General features: G+C 28.8%; 2 pseudogenes; one reads left to right on the top strand and one right to left on the bottom strand.

Moving 5' to 3' along the window:
* Positions 1 to 7372: 7372 nt before the first annotated feature.
* LOC111274885 (beta-glucosidase 44-like) lies at positions 7373 to 10179 on the top strand (annotated as a pseudogene).
* A 9748-nt stretch (positions 10180 to 19927) lies between these two features.
* LOC149514104 (uncharacterized) lies at positions 19928 to 21376 on the bottom strand (annotated as a pseudogene).
* Positions 21377 to 22449: the final 1073 nt, after the last annotated feature.

Here is a 22449-nt window from a genome sequence, read left to right on the forward strand (position 1 = left end):
TATGTAATATATTTATATAGTTATATATTTATTATTATATTATAATAAATTTTTTTTTGGTTTATCTTATTGTATCCCTAATTATCTGTTAATAATCTTTTTTTTCTCTTTTCTTGATCCGTATCTGATTTTTTTTATTATTATTATTATTATTATTATTATTATTATTATTGTTATTATTACTATTATTTTGTTTTCTTTTTTGGATGGCTGGGATTAAAAGTTGAAGAATCCCACTGTGAAGGGGAATTCAATCAGAAGAGTCCAATTGGATTCAAATATTGAATCCCCGTCCAAGGAAGAATTGGGATTGATCAGGAACTCCTGATCAACCCCTATAAAAGGCACCTCCTGGAACAGATGAAGAACACAGAGAAAACAGTGAGCAAAGCTACTGAATTTGAGAGAAAAGAGGTGTATAGAAGAGTTTTTGAAGGCTAAAGAAGGTTGAGAAGAGTTAGGATAGCTGTAGGGATCGAAAATAATTTTTTAGAAATTTTTGGTGAAAAATTTTTTTGAAAATTTCTGGGAAATTTCCAGATTCCGACGAAAATTTTGGTGACATTTGAATTTTTCGGCAACAATTCCGGCAAACCTTGAAGTTTTCGGTGACCTACCTAGTTCTCGGCGAACAATCCCAGAAACCGGTGATCTTCCGGCAAACTTTCGGCGAACCTCCGACGAATTTTTCAGATTTCGGTGACTTTTTTCAGAATCAAACGAAAATTCCACCGGTGTTCTTCAGGCCCTTTAGAGAGAGGGGAGAGGAAAAAGGAAGAAGAGAGAGAGAGGGGAGGAGCGTTCTGTCAAAAAACAGAGGGAAGTGCCTTTTATACCCTCTCAAAACGACGTCGTTTTAGCCTTAAGTAACCAGAGGATCCGCGTGTTTTACCGAAACCCGACTCGACCCGAGCGTCGACCCGCTTCTGACCCGCGCGTGCCTGCCCCCCTTTGAGCCAAGCTGAGCCAAGCCGAGCTTCCCAAGCCGCCCCTCGAGCCGTTTTCTCTTCCTTGAGCCGAGCCGAGCTGCGATCCGAGCTGCTCCAGGTTTTTTTTTTGAATTTTTTTTATTTTCATTTATTTGTTTATTTGTTTTTTTATTTTTTTATTTATTAGATTAGATTTATTTAATATTTTTTATCTTTATCTTATTTTTATTTTTGTTTTACTTTTCTTTATTTTTTTTCTTCTTTATTTACTTTTTCTTTTATTTTGTTTTATATTCTTTAAATAAAAATCAAAAAAATATTTTTGAGGAAAAGTTGAAAGTATCAATTTTCCTTAGAAATAAATTTCCAAAAAATATTTTTGGGAAAAAGTTGAAAGTATCAATTTTTCTTAAAAATAAATTTTCAAAAAAAAGATTTTTGAGGAAAAGTTAAAAGTATCAATTTTCCTTGAAAATCAAAGTTTCAAAAAAAAAATATTTTTGAGGAAAAGTTGAAAGTATCAATTTTCCTTAGAAATAAATTTCAAAAAAATATTTTTGGGAGAAAAGTTGAAAGTATCAATTTTCCTTAAAAAATAAATTTCAAAAAAATAATTTTTGAGGAAAAGTTGAAAGTATCAATTTTTCCTACACAAGAACAATCATCATTTCTTTCCTTTCTATTTTGATTTTGATTTTGATTTTTCCTTAATTAATCCGACGACGGAGCCTCTGCAAGTGAAACAGTAGTTTTTCTTGCATACTCTTGAGGTAAGGGAATTTTCTCAATTTTCTGCTAAAAGTATTAGAGTCAATTGAGAATAATTTCCAATAATTAATTACTTGGTAAAATTTTAAGGCTTATTTGATAACACAAAATTATGCTGGTACCATCTTTTGATGGGCGTTGTGAGGGTGCTATAACCTTCCTCACACGTAACCGAACTCCCGAACCCTGTTCTGGTTAACAGACCCAAACCTATTCTTTTAGGGACCCTTAAGCTCAGGTGTTCCCTGAAAGGACAGATTCTTAAGGTGACCAATCGCACCTAGATAAAAAAGATTGGTGGCGACTCCCTAAAGTCAATGTCTAGCGATAGATCCTCGGATCTAGACGTTATGACAGAAAGTATATAACTATAAATTCTGAATCAATTATAATGATACAATGAAATTGAATATCTTTTGAGCCATTTATCTTAAAATAGAAACAAAAAACATAATATTTCTATCATTGTTATCTCATCAATTGACCCAAAATAATTATTCATGGATCAAGGCAAGCAATGAGATAAGCATTTTTCCTCTAGAAATGATAGCACTTATTTTATCAGAACCAAATTGTATGGTCTCAAGAACTAATTCATAATAAAACAAATTGTTTCTGAAATATATAAAAAATGTGAAAGGTAAAAAAAATTTTCTTGACAATAGGTTAAAATCAGGAAAAAAATTACCAAAAATCCAAACAAATACAAATTTTTAAAAAAGATATTCTAGTAAGTTATATTTTAATATAAATTTCCCAAAAAACAAAAGAATTTTAATAAACATTTATGAACATACACTATCACTTTATGATAAATGATCAAAACTCTTGAACAAAATATGAAAGAAAAAATCAATAAATAAGTGTTAAAAGAAAAATGAATCAAAATAAATATTAGCTTTTTATAAGAATAAAATTATGAAAGTAGCAGTATACTTTCCAAAGAAAAGTTGTAAATTGAAAAATAATAGAGGTGTAACATAGGTTTATTGTATGAAAATTAAGTGTATAAATAATTTTTAAATTGATAAATATATTTTGAATTTTGAAATATAATAAATCATACGTCTTTTTTAATTTTAAAACCATTTTAAAAAATAAATGAATATAAAAAAAATATATGAAGGTAAAAATATCAAATTTTGAGATTTTAAAATTTAAAAAAGAGATATATCTACATAACTAATGAAATTTGAATTAAATAAGATTAACTTTTAAAATTTCAAATTTATATTATAATTTACTTTTTATTTTAAAAGGATAATTTTATCTATTTAATTATTTTAAATTTGAATTGGCTGAAAAAAATGTTGATAATATGAAACTAACATTTAAAAATTTAAAATCAAGATTTCCCGTAAAAAGATAAAGCTAAAATTGGAACAACACTTGTAGTAAAAAATAATAGAGTTGATTATAGATAATATGATAAATTATTATTATATATATGAATTTATCTTCCATTTTTGTTTTGAAAGTTTTGCATAACTAAATAACTTTTAAATATATTTTTTGATAAATAACCTAAAATTTAAAAAAATCTTACGTGTTATTTTAAAGATAAAACTTAAAAATTTTCTTACATATTAAAAATAGAAGCTGTCTATATAAAATGTCCACATAGAGAGTACTTGTCTAAGAAAACGTCCACATTAACATCCATAAAAACTTTTTTATTTTTAGTTTTACTCGTTAATGAGGTATAACCTTATGATTGATTGATAGTGTATTGCAATCATACAAAGTGCATTAAATATTAACTTTTAATAAATATTGTTATTTAATTAAATATTTGGATAATTATGTGCGTTCAACTAGAGAGAGACGGAAATGAGACAATGTAGATTACATGTGTAAAAATCATATTTTGAATGGTTTGTCAAATAGTTTATTTGATACATACCAAAACTAGACTACTATAAATGAATTAAGGACAAATTAGAGAGTAGATATATGATTGATGATATAACAAGTAAAAATTTTCTCAATGATCGTTTCAATAATTATCAAATAGTTTATGGTCAAGCTGTTATTGAACAATTGCATAAAATTGAAAATGCTTAAGTAATTTAAATAGTATAATATGAACATGGATTAAATAATTATTGTGTCATCTGTAATAAATAAATTTCTTTCATCATAAAAAGATTTTAGAACTAAAAGTAATTTATTTTTAAGAACTTGACTATTTTTAATTTTATTCATTAATGAAGTATTATTTTATGGTTGTATAGCACTTATACATTTAGGTAAATCAAATTTAACTCATATATTAATTATTTAATCAATACAAAACTAACCAAAACTTGGAAACCAAGTCTATGGTCCAACCAGGCACTTTGTCCACTTTAGGCCAATAATATTAGACTTTAATTCTTTTAAATTTAAATGGTTTTTTTTTTTTTTCAATTAGGCATAAGCTTCCCATAAAATGTCTAGCAAGTTTTGGAGGACTTGGAGATGTGAAGGGACAAAATAACTAATAATTGCATAATGTTTTTCCTCAATTTTCTTGAAATATGAAAAGTTGAAATTTATTTATAAAAAAAGTTAAAATATTAAAAAAAGTCTTTGAATTATTTTACTTTTTTTAAATAAGTTTTTATATTTTATTATATGCAAATAGATCTTTATTATTTGATTTGTGTCCAAATAAACTCTTATATCAAACAAAATATTAATTTATATTAAGGGTTTTTTAGATATAAATTAAAAATTAAGAACTTATTTAGATATAAATTAAAAGTTAAAAATTTATTTACATGAAAAATTAAAATCAAGAGTTTATTTGGGTATAATAAAGTATAAAGATTTATTTAGATAAAATGATAAAATTTATAGACCATTTTTTTTATTTTAGAAAAAAAGAAAAAGTTCAAACGAAGTTGCACCATTAGTCTACAAAAATATTATACTACTAGTACTTGGAGGCAATCTCAAGGTTAGGCATTTGTTGGTTTGATCATTTTTTTCTTTTATTGATATGAGATATGATTATGATAATTTTTTTTTATTTAATTTCTTTCAATCTGAAAAGAGATATTTTGTATGAAAAGAGAAAATTTTGTCTTATCTGGTGGATTTTTTATAAAATTGAAGAATTATTCAAAAATAGAAATTAAAGAGGAAACATCAGATTTTGAGAGAATAAAATATCCTAATAATATAAAATTTTAAAACCGACTGATTTTATTTAGCAAACTTATTTTAATTTTTTCTATCAAAATAAAAGTTTCATTTATCAAGTATATTAATTCTTTTTTTTTTTTTTTAGATTTCCCTATTCGATTTTATTATTCAATGTTCGTTTATTCAAATATTTAAAATAACAATTATATCTTATATTAAAACAAACACTCAAATTCATTTAAAATAAATATTTTGTTAAGAATTCCCACTAGCAATTTTATTATTGCTGTCACTCATAATATTGCTTTGACTCGCTTTTTTTTAGTATGGTTCCACATGCAAATGCCAGGCAGTCTGAATTAATATCAAAAGTTTGAGTAGAGATAGTTTTTCGAAAGGTTTTGTGTTCGGATAATGGCGTCAGTATATCAAGTTAAAGAAATGGCTAACAAAGATGGTAGAGGACCTAATGTATGAATGTTTTTGTCAAAGTTTCAGGTTAAATAAAATGATTTTAATTTGAGAAGTTAGTATATAGCAAAGTTTGTTTCTTATATCAAATTCTATTCAGCCTCACCTATGTGATGGAGTTATTATCAATATTATAGTTTAGATAGCTTCCGACATCATCTTCGCAATCATCTTCAACCTCATAATTGAGGGTCGTTGCATTCTAAATTTAAGAGTCATAAATCTCATTCCTTATATATTGTATTTGATTCTTGCAGTGCAGCTTTAGTGAAGGGTTCAATTTAAGAGTCATAAATCCCTTTACTCGTATATTGCATTTGATTCTTGTAACGGGTGGCCAAAAGTACAAATGTGAGAAAACCTCAAAAGCTCCAAAACAGTTCTTTACGTTCTCAAACAATGTTTGCTATCAAATAAGAATGCTAATTTTGTATATTCTCATTTTTGACATTCAGCAACTCACTTGTGAAGATTTGTTTGCTTATAAAGACATTGAACCGAAGCAAATACGACGTGACTGTGAGGAAGCAAGGAGCAGTGCAGAGAAAAGGGTGATTCGGTCTGAAAAGTGTGTGATTTGACTTAGCTCACACAGAATTGACAACTTTGACAGCCACAGGCAGAGTCCATGTGCACCATTTTCTCGTGAGTTTTGGCCTGGTTCATTTTTCACGGCTAGCCAGTTGCCATATATTTGTTTGGAAGCATTTGAGCTGCTAAAACAAGTTAAATCCAGTCCAAGCAAACTTTAGGCTTGATATTTACAAACACTAGTAAATAATGATTCTGTTTACATGGTATTAAATTAATTTTTTTATTTTTTAAAATATAAATAATCGCTGTATCATCCTATTAATTTTACTTGTAAATTTTAAAAAATCATTATCAGCCTATCTGATAATCAGTAATAATAATATTGGCCTTGTTAAACTTCAACTGTTTTTGGTAAAATTTTTGTTCAGTTTTGATTATAATTTCTTTGAGGATTTAGGGATATTTGGAACAGGTAAATTGATAGAAGAAATGACAATAATCAATAAGTGTACGCAGAATCTTTTCCCTGATTTATCAAAAAATTAAAAGCTAAGTTGAAATTAAGACGTTGTTTGATTAGCTAAAAAATTAAGTGGTGAATTTTTAATATTGAACTAATTTATGACTCATGTAATGCACAAATTAATTTTACCTATTTTTTTAAATATTAATTTAATCTATTTAAATATGTACATATACGCATAAATTAGCATTTTTTTAATTGCAGATACCATTTTTTTTTTTTTTATGTTTATTAGAGATTATAGAAAAATAAAAGTAAGGTAATCATCAAAATTAAAAACAAAAATAAATTTTTTCAATGGTAGATACTGTGTATTTTCTTTTTTATGTTTCTTAGAGATTAAATATTATAAACTCAGTACTATTTGCAATTAAAATAATCAGCAAGTTTAAAACAAAATATGCTTGTAACTTTATCTCCACTTCATGATTCAATATCAAATGACAATATTAAGTATATTATTTGATACGATATTCAATATCAAATGTTGAATATAAGTATATTATTTGATAACTTGAAATGTTAACTAATTTTGAAAATTATTTATTTTATATTTATATTTTTATCTTGATTTTTATTATATGTTATATTATTTCATAAAAAATTATATTTTAATTGATACCTCACAAAATCAAGATATAACGTCACCTTCTTCCCTTCAGAATAATTGAGTAATTGAATTGTTAGAGTCGTATCAGAGGTAATCCCAACTGTTTAGTCATTTTTTTCGTTTGATCAAATCTGTTTCTATCAAATTGAGATAAGATTACGATCATTTTTTTAGTTTTTTGTTGAATTATCACCTTTTTTTATTTAATTTTATCATATCTGAAAAAATATTTATTTCTGGCATAAAAAATGATATTTTTGTTTTCTCAAGTAGATTTCTCAAGTTTTTATAAAATTGGAGAAACATTCAAAAATACAAGTTAATTAAAATATTCTTTTAGATTTTATTTTATTTTTCAATGTCTCTTTATCCAAATATTTAAAATAAGAACTACATCTTATCCAAAAAATCAAACACTGAAATTCAATTAAAATTAGCTTTAGTCTTTTCAATTCCAATAAAATCCCTCCACACACCTATAAATACACGTTGACAGTGAAGTTTTTTTCACTCAAACAAAACAATAGCTTTGGTCACCATGAAGAGTTTAGTAATCTTATTGTTGTTGTTAATTGCTGTTTTTAGTATTGTTTCACATGCAAATGCTAGTGCATGGCAGCCCCGATTTGACACTGGAGGCTTAAGCAGAGATATCTTTCCAAAAGGTTTTGTGTTTGGAACTGCCGCATCAGCATATCAAGTTGAAGGAATGGCTAGCAAAGACGGCAGAGGACCTAGCATATGGGATGTTTTTGCTAAAGTTCCAGGTTAAATCAAATGATTTTAATTTTAATTTTTACTTTTACTTTTTTTTAAATGTTAATTTTTTTAAAATGTAAAATTTTAAAAGGGTATGATTTCATATATGTAACAGGAAATATTAAAAATAATGCTACTGGTGAAGTTTCCATTGATCAATATAATCACTACAAGGTATGATTTTATATCATTTTTATTTCTTATTAATGCAAAGGCTTGGAATTTTTATTTCATTTTTATTTCTTATTAATACAAAAGCTTATAGATTTAAATTAGTCAGGCTTATTTCTTTACTCTTGTTCCGTTTGCAGGAAGATGTTAATTTGATGCAAATGATGAACTTTGATGCCTACCGATTTTCGATCTCATGGCCGAGAATTTTTCCAAGTACATTTACCATCTTCCTTGATTATAAAATTGGCATACACATTTCATTTTTTGATTAATTAATGCTTATATTCATACCTTTATGTAGATGGCACAGGGGAGGTAAACTGGAAAGGAGTTGCCTACTATAATAGATTGATAAACTACATGCTTGAGAAAGGTATATATATTAATTTCAATGTATAAAATACTGAAATTTTGGACCGGGTATATGACATATTGCAGTATTCTAGTTATATTTTTGTAACTGGATGAAATATGTTAGCTTTGTTATCCATGTAGGAATCACCCCACATGCGAATTTGTACCACTACGATCTGCCAGTTGCACTTCAGGAGAGATATGGAGGTTTTCTGAGTAAACAAATTGTGTAAGTTGAGAGATAACCTCTTTTTTCAGAGGGAGAAACCATTAACTTAGAAAATTAACTAAATTGTAAAATTAATTTACTATGATATGAATCTTGCAGCAAAGATTATGCTGATTATGCAGAATTCTGTTTCAAGACATTTGGTGATAGAGTAAAGAATTGGTGGACATTCAATGAACCGAAAGTGATTGCTTCTCTTGGATTTGACAATGGCATTAATCCTCCAAATAGATGTTCAAAGGAATTTGGAAATTGTACAGAAGGAAACTCAGCAACCGAGCCTTATATTGCAGCACATCATTTGATTTTAAGTCATGCTGAAGCTTCCAAAAGATATCGTGAAAAATATAAAGTAATGATTATTTTGGAGATTCTCTCAGTCAATTGATTTCTGATCTTGATATATAATCTAATATCTTATTTTAATGATTTTAATGTGCCTTTTCAGGCTGAACAGAAGGGAAGAGTTGGTGTCTTCGCGGACTTTGTTTGGTATGAACCTCTAACAAAATCAAAGGCAGATAACTATGCAGCACAAAGAGCAAGAGACTTCCATATTGGATGGTATAAATCTCTGAATACATACTGACAATGTACATTGTAGTCATCTATGTTTTAATTGTTCAATTAAATAGAATAAATGAAACATTAGGCATCCAGGGCCCCAAAATAGCAAGCTGTCCTATGTTCTCGGATTTCATTATTTTGAAGTATTTTTTCCTGGCACATATCTGGTCCTTATGACTTATTGAAATATATAAAAAAAAATGGAACTTATCAGTACTCATTTAAGGAGGGAATTATTGTCAAATTTATTTTGCAGGTTTTTGCACCCTTTTGTATATGGAGAATATCCAAGAACAATGCAAAAAATCGTAGGAGAAAGGCTTCCAAAGTTCAGCAAAAGTGAACTGGAGATTGTGAAAAACTCTTTTGATGTTCTTGGTCTCAACCACTACACTTCTTACTACATATATGACGCACACCAGCCAAAGACAAATGTGACTGGTTACGAACATGATTGGAATGTTGGGTATGCTTGTAAGTCATCCATCTTTTCCTACTTCATTTACCCAAAAATTTTTCTAGTTGTTTTGATGATATAACATACCTGTTTGTGTTCACTCTAACAGATGAACGTAATGGTGTGCCAATCGGTCGTCAGGTAATCTTTGTGCTTTCCACGTCTTAGCTTCTTAAGCTGTGTTAACACTAATGCACCAAAAAAATTGCAGGCTCATTCTCCATGGATTTATGAAGTTCCGTCGGGCATTTACAAAGTTGTCACATATGTTAAAGAGCGTTATGGAAACCCCGAAATAATTCTCTCAGAAAATGGTAAAATTGAAGTTTTATTTCTCCACTGTTTGATCTTTGTAAACCACGCAAAGTTGTTCATTTGTTTGGTTGATTAATTGCAGGAATGGATGACCCTGGCAATGTTCCATTTCCTGAAGCTTTGTTTGATACAAATAGAGTGAACTACTATACAACCTACTTGAAGGAATTGAAGAAAGCTATGGATGATGGAGCCAATGTCACTGGCTACTTTGCTTGGTCAATGCTTGACAACTTTGAATGGTTGTTAGGTTATACCTCAAGATTTGGCTTGATTTATGTTGATTACAATGATCTCAAGAGATACCCAAAGATGTCAGCATATTGGTTCAGGCAGATGCTTCAAAGAAAAAAAGCTTAGGTTTATTTCTTAGGTTTTTCAGGCTTTTTAATGTTTCTTAGTGCTTTTGTTTTTAGTTCTTCTGGTGTTCACAACTTCTTATTTTTATATTCTAGAGTTTCAATAATAAAATTATTGTGTGGCAAATTTTTGCTGAAGCGTATGGGTTTTTTTCTTCCTTGTTTCTCTTCTCTTTTTTGTTGCCACATTGCGTAGCTATATGGTTTGAGCAGCTTTTTCCATTGCAATTGAAGAACATAGCTCACCCCTTTTATCTAATGTTCATCTTTGTTTCAAAAATCGTGGCTTGAACTCATTGAGATTTTGTAAACAAGAATTCTTGTACCAAGGATACAAGGGTATTCGCAAGTACATAAACTGATGACTTTGACAAAATTATCCGCAAGGAGAAAACAATTTTAACTAATTATTAGTATTACGTATCTTGTTGAGAGAGAGGCAAGAGTTCTGCAACTGAACTTTTCAAGGCGATCATGAGTCTTTCTTGCACAATCAACCGCATCGATCTGCATAAACGGTGGCATATCAACTGAACACCACAATTTGCAAGAGTATCAGTCAGCTCTATTGGTGAACCACAAAAGGATATCTTTCTACAAGCTGAAGAATTCTTCATATAATGATGCCCTTCAAGTAGATTCTTCACTTCTTTCTCCTCCATCGTCGAAATTATTTTCTTGCTATCAAGCACTGATATTTGAAATGTTGTTCTTTCTTTTTATCCAAATCCTTCGATGTTTTCCTGACCTTCTCTTTTAATGATTCTTTAGCTGTTTTATGAGGCAGGTAGTTTGCTTTGATAAGTGAAAACCATGAGGAATCAGCATCAGCTGACAATGTCATGGCCTTGGCTTGTAAATGAATGTCTCTACTAGGTGAGCCATATTATCTAATTGGTGGTGTTGTTGGGACAAGGCAAGGAAAGAGAGAAGGGGGTGTTCCTGGGGCTGCATGTAATGGGAGTTGTGGTTTTTGAGGGGTGGGGGTCAGGGGCTTGTGCACTATGGTGGTGGGTTCACAGGATTAGGACAACTCGCATATGTGTGATTGTGATGAGCTAGGGCTATTTATCCTCTAACATGCCCCGTAGGTGGTGATGTGTGATAGTGTTGGCCGTTGAGTTGATCTATTCCTCCATGGAAAGGCGAGTCTTCAATATTAATCAGTGGGTCCTTCAGAAATGGCAACGGAATTTGGGTTTCAGCCGAACTCCAAACCATGCCTAAACATAATGGGAAATGTTATTACAAATGATATAAAAGAAAGAGAACGTCATAAAAAGAAAAAAGAGAAAATTTTATGACTTATGATCTAAGAATATTAACTTATATGCTGTGAGATTTCAAAAAAAAAAAAAATAATAATAATAAAGGAAGAGATATTTAAGTCGCATACACATTTGTCAAATAGCGGGGGTACAAATCAGACGAAGGAATGCTGCATAGATACAACACATTTTATGCTACCACTAAAAAAACATAAACGGATTCTGACTAATGGGAGGAATGAATGGGACAAATCTAAAGGACTAAGCATAATGATAAAACTCAAATACGCATATTCCAAGAGATGGAATCAAAGATGAGAGCGGATCAGTTGCCAAATGATTATGAAAATCAGTGAAGGCGAAGCAAATGCAAACAAGGAACACAAGGGCAGCGCAAGAAACAAAACCTGTTATTTTCTCAATAAAACGGAGAATAATTGTTACAAACAACATTAGCCTTCTCTTTCCTTCACCCTTCATTTAGCCGGTCTAAATCCCTACATGGCTACATCTATGTATCACTTACCGGAGGAAGTAACAAGAAAAATATCATTAACAATAACAGATGATTAAAAAATCGGACTAGTTGAATCAAATATGGATGACATGTCAATAGTTTATAAAATCAGATTTTCAACGAAAGGAATAAAAATCGATTAAACCGAAAAAATCAATATTTACACCGGTTTTAAGGTTTATTTTATTATTTTGTTATTCATAAGTTTTTCGTAAGTGGTGCGATTTATTCTTTAACCTCTTAATTCTACATTAAAGACATACCATAATCAAATGCATATTTTTATTAAATATTTATTATATTCAATCCTTATTTAAAATCAAAATCATGAATTTATTAATATTACAATCTCTTTCTAAATGGATCAACTAATTGATTGAAAATCAAAACTTTCACCTGTTCAACCTTTGGTCGATTTTAAAAACAGAAGATCCATGAATTAAACAAATTCATCATGGAGCCATGGATTGCATTACTTTCTGAACAGCCTGTGGATCTGTCTATTGGCATACTTTCAGCAGGCAATCATTTCGCTGAGAGGATGGCTGCAAGAAAGTCTTGGATGCTGAAAGAACTTGTTAAATCTTCAAATGTGGTTGCTTGTTTCTTTTTGGCAGTGGTACGTTAAGACTATCATTTATTGTTTATCTTTATTTAATTTTCAAAAAGTTTAAGAAAAATTTGATTTTATAGTATTTTATATTTAAATTTTATTTTTTATAAAATTGATGTTCATTATTTTTAATACCAAAAATTAAAAAGTCATGAAAATAATTTTGAAAAATAAAAAAGAGAGAGTTATATGTTAAAAAAGATATAATTTTAAGATTAAAAAAATGAATAGAAAAAATAAATTTAAAATATTACATAATATAAATATAATAATTATAAAAAAAATTGATTGCAAATTAAACTCACTGGCTACTTAAGCTAAGTAATAAAATGCTTAATAACTTAAGTTAGGAAATAGGTTCAATATTCAATAAATCAAATCTTAAAACTCAAGCTATCAAAAATCAATTAGTCAAAGTAATTCAAAGTTATACTCCCTTCCCCTCTAATTATTTAGATATTATTTATTTTTATGGAGTTTAAGAAAAAATTTATGATTTTAATATATTTAATATTAAAATTTAAGTTTTTTATAAAATTAAAATTATATGATTTTTAATGTTAAAAAAATTATAAAAATAATTTTAAAATATAAAAAAAGAGTTTTCAATATTAAAAAATAATTTTGAAATATCTAAAAAATTTTAAAAAATTGACTAAGGGAGTACTTAGACTTGATTTGAATTTAAACGGAGTGATAGGCATGACTAAAGATGTAAATCACGCAATTTTCGTATTTGAATGACATAGCACGATATCTCATCGTGAAACCTCATTGGTCCAATTAAAATTTTTTAACTTCACTAGAAAGATTTATTCCATTTTTAACCCTTATTTGTTTTATTTTTTTCAACTTTATTCATTTTCAATTTTGTTTTACTTTTAATTAATTATTTAAAAGTTTTTAAAATGATTTTTAAAAGATAAAATTATTAATTCTTAATATTTACTAACAAAACTATTATTTAACAGAAAAATAATATAATATTTTTAAATTTTATAAATATTTAATAATTTAATATTTTTATTATATAAATTTTAATATAATATTTTTAATGATCATTTTTTTATTATAATTCATTTTACTATTATTATTATATTTGTATTCAAATACATATTTTCACTATTAATTTTAATTTTATTATTACAAAAATTAATCTCATTGAAATTAATTTTTTTAAAACCAATTTTATTATCTATTTAAATCTACCCTTAAATACATTGTTTGGTATTCTGTATATAAGATGAATAATTGAATATACAACTTGTGTATACTTATTTTCGGTTTTCAATAATTTTTTCCAGTATTAAATATAAAAGATTAAGTTGTATAATTAGTCTATGTACTCGATTTTAATCCTTATATTAAATTCATGAATTTCAAATCAAAATATTTTATATTTATGAATTTTAAATTTTAATCCAATCGGAAACCCATCCAACTTTCTCATTGCTGACGTGTATTTCGATTTTGTTGATATGACACATTAATGTTTGATTGAAATTTTCAAGGATTTTAAAAACTAAAAAATATCACGTGATTATTTGGTTATGTAAAAATTAACGTGGCATGTTTTGGCCTTAAGCAAGTAAATTTCTGCCCAACTTGACCGCACCATAATTTCTTTCATTTATCTATTTCTAACACATTTTATCTTTGTATTTTTTATTTAATTATTTTTTATTTCACGATTTTTTTGGAAACAAAAAACTAAATTTTTTTTTTGTTTTTTAACTCATTGTATCTGTGTATTTTGTTTTTTTAATTTAATTATTTTTAATTTCATTTTTTTAACAAAAAACTTAAAAAATTTTTTTTGCAACCATGAGCAACATAACCATCAATGCCTAACCCTTACTTTCCCACCTTCTCATCTTTCCTCTAATTGTTATAAGACTAACTTAAACCTATTTATACGGTGCCCCCACGCCATTTGCCTCTGACCTAACTAGCTTACCAAAAAGCATAATACCTAGCTAAACAAGCGAAATCAATCCCCGGAAAGCATCTTTCTACCATGCCTATAATGGGTCGAGCCTAAGGGTCCATTTAAAACTCCAATTTGAGGATTTTTATCGTATCAAAAAAATACTTTTCGATTGAATTTTTAATAATTATAAAATATATTACTTGATGCTGTAAAAACCGTTTAACCGAACCCTTGAATGGATATTAAGTAACTGCAAAAGTTCGCTAAGGGTTCTATTTTGAGAATAACTAGCATAATTATATAACTAATAAGTCCTTAATCAAGTGTGGCTGATAGGGTATTGAAAACGTGCTTCAAAAATGGCTTTGGTTACTATAGAGATTGAGGCTGAGAGTCGAGGGGCGGTGTGGAAATTTTCCTTGTCAGCGTCACATCCTGCCCATCTCATTCCCGAGAGCACATGCTGATGGCTGAAAGCGATGGGCTTTGGGCCAATTTTCACCGTTACATCAAATGGAATTCAATCGTACGTGGCAGATCGTGAACTGTACATAGTTTCGAAGCAAAAAAGAGAACGAAGATAAGAGAAAAAAAAAGATATAAACGTGGTGAGTATAGGTGATAAAAGTTTCAAGTACTTGGGAAGAATTAGCCTTATGTAAGATTAACTTTTTTTTATTCTTTTTTAATATTCACTTAATCCTTGAGTAAAATAATAATTTTTTAATTTAAACTATCAAAATTCAATATTTAACAATTTTAAATCTAAAAAAATTGAGTTTACAAAAAGCAATGTGAAAAATAACTACTTGAGATGGAACATTGAAAAGTTTAGAATATCTTAAGGATAGGTCCCTCTTCAAGTTGCATTTCTACCCCATAACTTTTCATAATCATGTGGCAAAATGTTTTCCTAAGTACAAATGTAAGTGTAATTGAGATGCAATAACTTGGTATGTACAAGTTTTACAAACTCATTTCTATATGTTACTTTCCTCATTTGAGATTTTGATTTTGAATTTTAGGGTTTATAATTTTTTACTATCTTAATTTCGTCATGCTTAATTTAGTAGGATCTTGAAAGCTTATACCTTTGAAGGTACCTCTACCTTTCTTTTTCTTCATCATATTTTCTAACTAATAATCAATAGTTAAAAAATAAAAAAGACTCTCAAATAAAAATTTAATGATTATTTAAGCTTTTGATATTTTATTATAATCAATCAAATTATGACTTTTTTATTTCAAATAAATTGAATCCTAAAATATTTATTTTTATTTAATTAAATTTTTAAATATTTAGTTTTACTCTATTAAATCCTTGATTAGATAAAAATAATTAAAAAACTTTTTAACAAAAACTTAATTGATGAAAATGAATATTAAAAATTTATTAATTGAAAAAATAATAAAATCTTGAATAATTATTTAATTTTAGTTTAAGAGTTTTTTTTTTTAATCCTTTTGCCTAATCAATAAAAGTAAAATTACTAGCAAATTCTTGACAAAAGCTTGTAAATTAATGTGCTTTGTTAGACCGAATAAAGTTAAAGACCCAGGAATAAAGCTGAGTTCAGAAGGCCTACTACACAGAGAGAAGAGTCTAGGTAGGCTTTGAGAATGTCATCCGCTCAAGCCCTGTTCTGTTAAAGGTGTCACAGGTATGAAACTTGTCTTAGTTAGATACGCATTCATTTCTATAGAAAAGATTTAGATAAAACTTTTTAAATAAAATTTATGAAATTTTTTATTAAAATAATTAAATTAAAATTAAAATTAAAATTAAAATTAAAAATTAAAAATTAAAATTAAAATTGATAGATTAAAAAATTTTGTTATATAAATTAAATATGAAAAGTTTTAAAAAATTTAAATAAATTTTGATATATATTTTTAAATAGATATTTTTAATAAAAACATTGATAAAATTTTTATCATTAAATAAGTATTGATCAAATTTAAATTATAAATAATATTTTTAATAATTTTTTTATATATGATTAATTTTTACATTAAATTTTATGAATTTAATTTTATTAAAAAATTTTTAAAATTATTTTAAAAAATTTTATAAATTTTACTTAAAAGAAATTCATGTAAATTTTGTCTCATTTTACCTGGTCCATGCCATGCAACTCACGTTTAAAAGCCTCTAGATAAAAGGCTGGAAGGTAAGATCATCTCATTCCAAGCATTCCAAGCTAATTTTCCTTTTAATCTTATTTTCTTCCTCCTTTAAAGATTTATTTGAGTGTTAGAATGCATCCCAAAATCTTAACTTTTGTGCCCTTTTAAATTTTTTTATTCTCTTTGGAAGGTTAAATGTACCCTCCATTCTGAGTCATGCTCAGATTCCGCCTTGTTAACCCATAAAACACCTCAATGTGCTTAACTAATTTACCTTTTTTTTTTTTTTTGGATAAGTTGTATTTTATTTATCCAAAAAAAGTAATAAAATTACTACAATACATACATTATATATATATATAATTAAATCATATTCTAACTATTATACAATATAACTTTATCTATATTCCATGCATCATATAAAATTTTATTGATTGGGTCAACAACAATAAAATGTAATTCATGTAAGTCCTAACAACTTTTTTAATCAGTTCATACACTTGTTTTTCTGGCTTTTCTTTATTTTTGAATAATTTATAATTCATTTTTCTTTATATATAGTATATATGAACATTCTAAACAATGCACAATACTACTTATATTAATACCTTACTTTTTATTATTGTCATTGCCCATTTCAATTCTTCAATCCACTTCTTGATTATTCTCTCAATCTTATATGATTGTAATACCTTTCTTCATACTATTTTTACATATTCATAACAAAAAATTAGATGATCTCTATATTCTTTTTATGTTGACATAAACAACATCTTTCATTCACCTCTATTTTCTAATTTCTTAATCGATATTTTATTGAAAGCTTATTTAATATAATTATCCATATAATCATTATATTAAAATCAAATTAATTTATACCACTCAATTTTTCATTGCTTAGACCTTAAGTTTGGACAGACCTATTGGTATGCACTAATTAAACTGTCAATGCTGATAAGAAAAGGGTACAGCACAGTACTTGTCGAAAGTAAGAAGTACATGTCTGGAAGGACAAAGGTCCTTAGAAATAAGCGTAGGTGTCCTGCCAAGTAATATGTCTAACATTCAAACCAATAAAAATGACTTTGGCCTACCCAATCTCTGTAGAAAGTTCCCACGTTTTCCAAGAATTACTTTTAACAATAATTTGTCTGTGAAATTTCTAATTCATTTTACACCACCTTATCCCTTTTCCTCTAAATTCCTAAATTTTAAGAGTTCAAATTGAGAATAGGGAATTGACCCTTAAACTTACAACGGGAAATTGACCTTTAAACCTGACATGCTTTCCACACAAAGGCAAACATAAACATATTTGTAACTATTTAGGGGTTAAAAGAGAGGTAAAGTTTATCGCCGGAAAACAAAGGCTAAACTTTTATCTTCTTTATGCTTTCAATCTAAAGACAAGAGAAAGAGTTACAAATGTTAAAATTTAAATATTAAATTTATTTGATATTAATTTTAAAAAAAATAATATGAATCAATTGAATTAATTTTGATTTCAAAATTTTGTTTGTTGACTGTGTGTAATATTTGAATAATAAGCTCCTCAGAGGAATCAACCCAATTCTATGGGTTTTTTTGAACAATGTCCCTTAAAATTAGAAACTGAATGACATTATACTTCCGGTTGCTATTCCATTACGCTAAAATTCCACTTTTTTTCTGTGCAGGATACTGCAGTTCCTTTCTAATTGAAGGTGGGGAGAAACATGGGATGCCCTTTATAAGCCCTTAGGCTTTTAGAGGAGAATAATGGGCTTTGGGGTAAAAGGTATGTGAATAGAAGTTAGATCCAGGAATTACAAACAAAATTAGAAGTTCCAGTTGGCCCAATTCTTTGTAAGAACATGGTTGTTTCTTGCCGGAGGTGGAGAGAATTCAGGCTTTGGGTCTGGGATGTGCGCCCTTGAGAAACCATAACAACAGGGCTGATTGCCATATTTCCTGTTTGAGCAGAGGAGCACCAGGCTGAATAAATTATCTCAGGTCCCTGAACCTGTCAAAAGTGCTTGATGACCACAGTCCTTCAACACACATTCAATAATGTACGATCCTCTAATAAATTTACTAATAGGTCGTATTTAAAACATCCTCCTTTTGCAAAGATCAAATAAAATCAATCCACTCATGCTACAAATTGCTGAAATTGGCTTTGAGGTGTGAAACAACAGAATAAAGCGCTAGGAGCTAAACCAAATCTTAACCCCATTATGAAATAGGAACTGATAAGATACATATTACAGATAAGAGACGGATCCAACTTTTTCAGTAAGATATTCATGGACATCTTAAAGTTTCAAAAAAAAAAAATTGAATGAAGTTTTTATTCTGAATATTTTCAAAATTTTCTCAAGTACATTGATAAAATTATAAATTCGTCAATAATTATATATATATTATAAGTAAATATTCTAAAAAAAAATACCTGGCATGCTACAGTTCTTTGGAAGACCATTGACTATGTTGCCAAGCTTTGCATCAAAATAAAGTGGAAGGGACATCATCCTTGCATGTTTTGCAGGTTTCTTCTAAGCTTGCTAGTCAAAATAAGAACATGCATAGAATTGACTCCATCAGCCTATGGCCCACTGGTGGGACAACCTTTCTCCAAAAAATAAATGCTGAATTGCAGGACATAGCCATATGCTCAGAGTCAGGCCTCGGAAGTAAAATGTGAAACAATGAACCTGAGAGTCTAACAGGAGAAACACGGGGTCTTCTGTAGTTTGAGAGACTCCTACTAGTGCGGGTACCAATCATAGTATGCCACGTTTCTATCACTGCTAGGGTGCTGAAATCAAACTAGCATGATTTGATTGATTTTATTTCCTGTTTCTAGCAATGTAATTAATCAACTTTTAAGCAATTTCATTTCCTGTATTCCTAGCTTTGGGTTGTTTAATACCAAAAAGTAAGATCAAATTAACAATATGATAAATTGATTAAATTTAACAATTAGTGTATTCATATCAAATAAAATATTAATAATTCATATATTACTATCATATTTTATGTAAAAATTATATGTTATATTAATATAAAAAAATAAAATATATATTTATTTTTATTAAACTTGTATATAATTTTTTTTTAAATTTTAATTTATATTTTTTTATTATTTTCATATTCAATCATCATATCTTATTTTAAATTTTAAATTGCAACTGCTAAGAGTTTTTGGCAATATCTTAAATTCAACCAGAAAACAATAGGAAGTTTTAGAATCCGAAAGAATTAGTACAACTTAGGAACCAAAGTGAAGATGGCACATTGGAATGTGAGCTGCTAATGGATTCTGTATTTCTGAGACAAAACAAAGTACTATATCTTACAGGTTAGACCACTTAAAAAGGGTCGTTTCTACAATTTAAATTAAACACAAATAACCTCTAATTCTTTTCTTTTTTTCAAAAGCAATGTAAAAGCTACAAATAGGACAACACTGCTTTAAGCTTCAAAAAGGTTTTCTATACTAGATATGCTTTAACTTCCAAAATGTTCTCTGTCACGCCAGCCACTTCAATCAGCTCTTTGTACAGTTGTTTTGAACAAGAGAACATACAACTTTTGATCCATTGAGAAATATAGAAACTCACCAACTGAATGTGTTACAAAAGACCCAAAACTCTTCCCCACAATGCAATGCCATGCCGGTCCATAGACACCATCAAACTCCTGCACACCCAAAAGTCCATCAATTATGTCAATCACAAACTCAAATACCCAAATAATAGTTCATAGGATCGACAAAAATTAATACAAAAAAACAATAGTCGCAAGGAGAAAAATCGTTTATTTTTTAGTACTTGAATTTGGATATACTTATTTTAACTAATTATCAGTATTACGTACCTTCTTGAGAGTGAGGGCAAGGGTTCTGCAAGTGAACTTTTCAAGGCTATCATGAGTCTTTCTTGCACAATCAACCGCATGGATCTGCATAAACGGTGGCATATCAACTGAAACAATTTTGACACCAAAATTTGCAAGAGTATCAGCCAGCTCTCCTTGTGAACCACAAAAGGATATCTTTCTACCTACTGAAGCTGAAGCTTTCTTCATATCATGATGTCCTTCATGCAGATTCTTCACCTCTTTCTCCTTCGTCGTCGAAATTAGCACTGATATTTGTGTTGTTCTTTCTTTTTATCCAAATCCTTTGATGTTTTCCTGACGTTCTCTTTTAATGATTCTTTAGCTGTTTTATGACGCAGGTAGTTTGCTTTGATAAGTGAAAACCTAGATGAATCAGCATCTGACACTGTCATGGCCTTGGCTTGTCAATGAATGTCTCTACTAGGTGGAGGGTGGTTATGTTGGTTGCTGATAGGCTTTTGGGGTGTAGAGGTTTTGTAATTAAGGTTCAATTTGGAGAAGTAATCGGTCATGAAAAAGGGCTTCGTGGAAGGTATGGGGTTATTGGATGACTGGTTTTGGTGGTGGTAGTTATAGGATTCTGCAACTTTTTTAGGATGGGATCTAGGGAATTGGATGATGCATTAGGTTCTGGTGCTGCTAGGGTGCTGTAAGCCATGTTATCTAATTAGTGGTGTTGTTGGGACAAGGCAAGGAAAGAGAGAAGGGGGTGTTCCTGGGCTGCACGTAATGGGAGTTGTGGTTTTTGAGGGGTGAGGGTCAGGGGCTTGTGGACTATGGTGGTGGGTTCACAGGATTAGGACACCTCGCATATGTGTGATTGTGATGAGCTAGGGCTATTTATCCTCTAACATGCCCCGTTGGTGGTGATGTGTGATAGTGTTGGCCGTTGACTTGATCTATTCCTCCATGGAAAGGCGAGGCTTCGATATTAACCAGTGGGTCCTTCAGAAATGGCAACGGAATTTGGGTTGCAGCCGAACTCCAAACCATGCCTAAACATAATGGGAAATGTTATTACAAATGATATAAAAGAAAGAGAAAGTCATAAAAAAAAAAAGAGAAAATTTTATGACTTATGATATAAGAATATTAACTTATATGCTGTGAGATTTCAAAAAAAAAAAAAAAAGGAAGAGAGATTTAAGTAGCATATCCATTTGTCAAATAGCGGGGGTACAAATCAGACGAAGGAATGCTGCATAGATACAACACATTTTTATACTACCACTAGAAAAATATAAACGGATTCTGACTAACGGGAGAAATGAATGGGACAAATCTAAAGGACCAAGCATAATGATAAAACTCAAATAGGCATATTCCAAGAGGTGGAATCAAAGATAAGAGCGGATCAGTTGCCAAATAATTATGAAAATCAGTGAAGGCGAAGCAAAATGCAAACAAGCAAAACATGGGGAGCAGAAGAAACAAATTTGTTACAAACTTAAAGCCTGTTATTTTCTCAATAAAATGGAGAATAATTGTTACAAACAAAATAAGCCTTCTCTTTCCCTCACTCTTCATTTAGCCGACCGAAATCCCTACATGGCTACATCTACGTACCACTTGCTTTAGGAAGTAACAAAAAAAATTATAAAAAATAACAGGTGATTAAAACATCGAATCGGACTAATTGAATAAAAAATCGATGATATGTCTAATTTATAAAATCAAATTTTCACTAAAATGAATAAAAACTGATTAAACTGAAAAAAATAAATATTTACACTGGTTTTAAGGTTTATTATTTTACTGTTTTATTATTCCTAATTTTTTGGTAAGTGGTGAGATTTAGTCTTTAACCTCTTAATTCTACATTAAAGACATACGATAACCAAATGCGTATTTTTATTAAATATTTATTATATTCAATCCTTATTTAATATCAAAATTATGAATTTATTAATATTACAGTCTCTTTCTAATTGGAT

Source organism: Durio zibethinus, chromosome 17, assembly GCF_047325235.1.
Source record: "Durio zibethinus cultivar Kanyao isolate XHJ-2024 chromosome 17, ASM4732523v1, whole genome shotgun sequence".
NCBI lineage: Eukaryota > Viridiplantae > Streptophyta > Magnoliopsida > Malvales > Malvaceae > Durio > Durio zibethinus.